Source organism: Carassius auratus, chromosome 25, assembly GCF_003368295.1.
Source record: "Carassius auratus strain Wakin chromosome 25, ASM336829v1, whole genome shotgun sequence".
NCBI lineage: Eukaryota > Metazoa > Chordata > Actinopteri > Cypriniformes > Cyprinidae > Carassius > Carassius auratus.
Window position 1 is genome coordinate 62361 of NC_039267.1, and position 4281 is coordinate 66641.

Here is a 4281-nt window from a genome sequence, read left to right on the forward strand (position 1 = left end):
TAACATTGTTTCTCTCTTTCACACAGGTTTTAATCTTAGTGGATATTAATGTCCTAGCTTCACAATAAACCTGAAATATTCATTTCAACATAATACTGTCAAACTCTGCTTGATCGTTTCTACTTGACATTTTCAGACAAAATTATATTGCTTTAATTTAGAGGTGTTGTCTGTGCATCATACTTAGGGTTAGCTATTTTAACAGACCCTTGACACTATTCAACTTTAATGCATTAAGCGGAGAATAATTAACATCAATCATTTTGAGCAAGTTGTGTAAAAACTATTGAGCAACATAATTATTGATGTAAGACTGAATGCAAGACCAGGAAGTGTTGCTTAACTGTGTTCAGCAGATTGTGTTGAAGAAAAATTCACGCTCTTACACAGATTGCAATGCATACACCAATACACACAGATATGCACAAATTATGTACACAAATTCCTAGCCATGCCGAGAAAGGAGTGGCACCAAATGAAAGCTCAGCTGGCTGGCATATGGTCACAGTTATGGTGCCTGCTTAAGTTGGTGTGTGTGTGTGTGTGTGTGTGTGTGTGTGTAGCTTCTCTCTCTCATCTCAGGGCCAATGCTCACTCTCCCACACAGGCAGATCATTCATTATCCTTATAATCCTTGCAAGAAAGGGAGAATAGGGACTGATTGAATAAAGGAACACTGGTCTTTTTACTTCATGCTTAACACTGAAAAGTGACGCAAATGCTTGTCTATAAGTGCAGAGGTCTTGTTATTTTGCAGTAAATTGAGCAGTTTGAGCATTACCAATCAAGCATTAATTTTATTATTGTTCATACATGATTTGAAGCAAAAAACAATTAATATTTGATGTTTGATTCATCATTTGCAAAATATGGACATAAAGGACACCTTAAATTTGCATGGTATAAAGTAAAATAAATCTCATATTTACACAAGAGAGCCAATTATCAACCATTTAGAATCCCTAGAATGCACCAGCAACCACATAGCAACACCCTGGCACTGTGTTTGATATTGAATACTGTAGCTAATACGTTTAGTTGAAAAAATGCTTCTCAATTTGTTAAATAGTATGTTCTCTATGGTAGGAATGTTTGCAGTATGAATGTTTGTAGTCAGAATCTCAATGGAGAATTTTCACTTACTATTTTATGAATACTGTGATTCCGACATACTACCTGAGATATTTTGGATGAAAACCGGGAGGCTTGTGACTGTCCCATTAACTGCCATGTAAAATACACTCTAAAGTATGAAAAGTATGAAAGACATCATCAGAATAGTCAATCTGCCATCAGTGGTTCAATCTGAGTTTTATGAAGCGACAAGAATACTTTTGTACATGAAAACAAACTTTATTCAACAATTGATCTTCTCTGTGTCTCTCCGCATCACCACAGAACCATTTTGAGAATATCCACTGAACGCAAGCAGCGTACGCTCTTCTGTCTGCTGCGCTGCACGGACGCGCTGTTTTCATTCAAATAAAAGCATAAAAACATGTAGAAAACGTATCCTTGTGGTACGGCTGAAACAGAAGTGCATACGCAGTTTGCGTTCAGTGGATGTTCTCCAAAATGGCGCTACGGTGATGCAGAGAGACACCGAGGAGACAAATTGTTGAATAAAGTTTAGTTTTCTTCATGTACAAAAAGTATTCTCGTCGCTTCATAACATTACAGTTGAACCACTGATGGCGAATGTCTTTCATACTTTTCTGGACCTTGACAGTGCAATTTACTTGGCAGTCAATGGGACAGTCACAAGCTTCCCGGTTTTCATCCTTAATATCATAAATTGTGTTCTGAAGACAAACAAAGCTTTTACAGGTTTGGAACGACATGGGGGTAAGTGATTAATGACAAAATTTTCATTTGGGGGCAGAGTAACCCTTTAAGTAAATTTGAAAATCGAATTCTCACATTGCAGTTTTCTAGCCTTGCAATTACACTTTTAATGGCTTACAGCGTAAAACCAACCAACTGTAATATTCAACATGCAAACATGCTTCTACTTGTGAGCAAAATCATATGCACTGGACAATGATGGCCTCCTGTCGCAATGGCTCGGATTACATTTCTAACACCAGATGACTTCTGCTGGGATCTGGGCTAGTGACAGAGAAATAACTGTGAGTGGCCTGTTACAAGGCTATGAGCTTCAAGCGCCGCAGAGGCGATCAGTGTTCATTCACGGCTTGCTATGCAGCTGACCTTGGAGAATGGCGTTAAACATAAACTAGCGTAAGCCGCTAAATGATTAAGCACAGAGACTATGTTCTCCCCTTCAGGCCTGGACTTGTGTCAGAGCACTCAGCCACTCCGCAGATACTCGATACTTGCTGCCTGAGGATCCCAGCGCTAACGGCTATGCCAAATATCTTTAGAGGATTATTCCTTCAGAGATGGCATATAATGAGCAGTCAAATTGAGATAAAAGAGTTTTTTAGGCATAATCTGTGCTGTTTTTTATGTTTTTTATTGTTTTATTGACTGTCAAGGCAAATTTGAGTGTTATTCATTATGTCATGTAATAACACAATGTATGGGGGCGCAGTTCTGCACCAAAGTTTTAATTCACCCAAATGTGAATATTCAGTGGTTAATTACTAACCCCATAATGCTGTTCCAAACCCGTAAGTCTTCGTTCATCTTTTGAACACAATTCAGATATTTTGATGAAATCGAGAGCTCTGTGACCCTGCATAGACAGAAACACAACTAAAATGTTCCAATGCCAGAAACTTAAAAAATAGTCTATGGGCATCATTGAGTTCAACCACAATTAAGAAGCTACAAAGAATATTTTTTTGTGTGCAAAAAAAGAAAAATAACCAATACAGAATTGATTTCCGCCAAATCATGTCTTTCCGCCATTAGCGAGAGTCCCTCTGCTCCTAAACAATGCATGTGCCTGGTGCTTTCATTTTTGGGTGAACTGTCCCCTTTAATACATGTTTCAATGCTGTCAGATTGAATGTCTTCTTGAAGCAATTGTAATGGTGATTTCTGTTTTAGTAAACACAACAAAGAGTACGTTTTATGAAAGGCAAGAGTCTGTTTACCTCAAAATAGCAACCATCAACCACTGTTTTTGATGTCTTCCACAGCTGAAAGAAATCACAGCTCTACCTGCCAGTGTCAACACAACCCATCCCACCAAAAGCAAATGTGCATGGCTCAGGTGTCTTTGAACAAGCCAAGTTTCACTATGCAAAGCATTCCTTTATTCTCATCTGCCAACTGCAAGTTCTTTTCCCTTTCTCAGAGTATGCACTTCATCTGAGATGCCTCAGTAACATACTGTAAGTATTTGACTGTTTGCCGATGTAAATGACAAATCTATTTGCAATTGAAAAATTGCTTTTTTCGACACCTGATCTGTGCACAATTTGTGTATGCGTGATGGGTCATGTTGATTCTGCATGGAGATCTGGGATGATTTCTCGACTTTCTGTCAAAGGTTGAGCCAAAACACTTGTTTCAGATTCTTTGCAGCAGTAATGACAGACTCATAGCGTTACATAAATATTTTAACAGATGGGTTTTGACTCTTTCGGGGAGAGATGAGAAGTGACAGGAGATGGAGAGAGAGAGTTTAAACAGCACAATGATGGAATGAAGGAAGAAAAGGGAAAGGAGGAGGAAAGGGCAATGAAAAACACTTCTTGAGTAGAATGAGAGAGTTGGCAGATGTGACTGGAATAGAAAAATAGGTAAATATAAGACTGATATTGGAGGGAAAGAATGAACAATTGAGGAGCATGCAAATTAGAGGGAAGTGGATCTCCAGATGTCCTCTGTAATTGAAAACAATTATTTCTTTCTTGAACTTTTGCATTTGGGAACAAAGAGTTTTGAGAAATAATATGACTTTCTTCCGTAGAACACAGTAGGGTGAATTTTTAAGATAATCCTTAATTATCAGAAAAGTGGTCCATATGATTCTTACATTGCAATTCTGAAGCCATACTGTACAACAGCTTTATGTGATGAACTTAGCAAAATCATTATTCAGTGAAAATATTTTATAACAAATAATCAATAAAGTCATCTACACTTCTTGCATTTCACAAATTCGCTTTGCATTGTGTCACATGGCTCGCCTGCAGTGTTATAATGGGTGTTAAACACTATTTTCATTTTTATACCATCACCCAACCCACAAAACCTGCTGGATCCATTACAGTCTTTGTTCTTGGACCTCATTATTTACACATTAAGCACTGCTCTGTCTCAGTCTTTCTCCCAAAACATCACTGACTAAGTACCCGGCCTTTTATG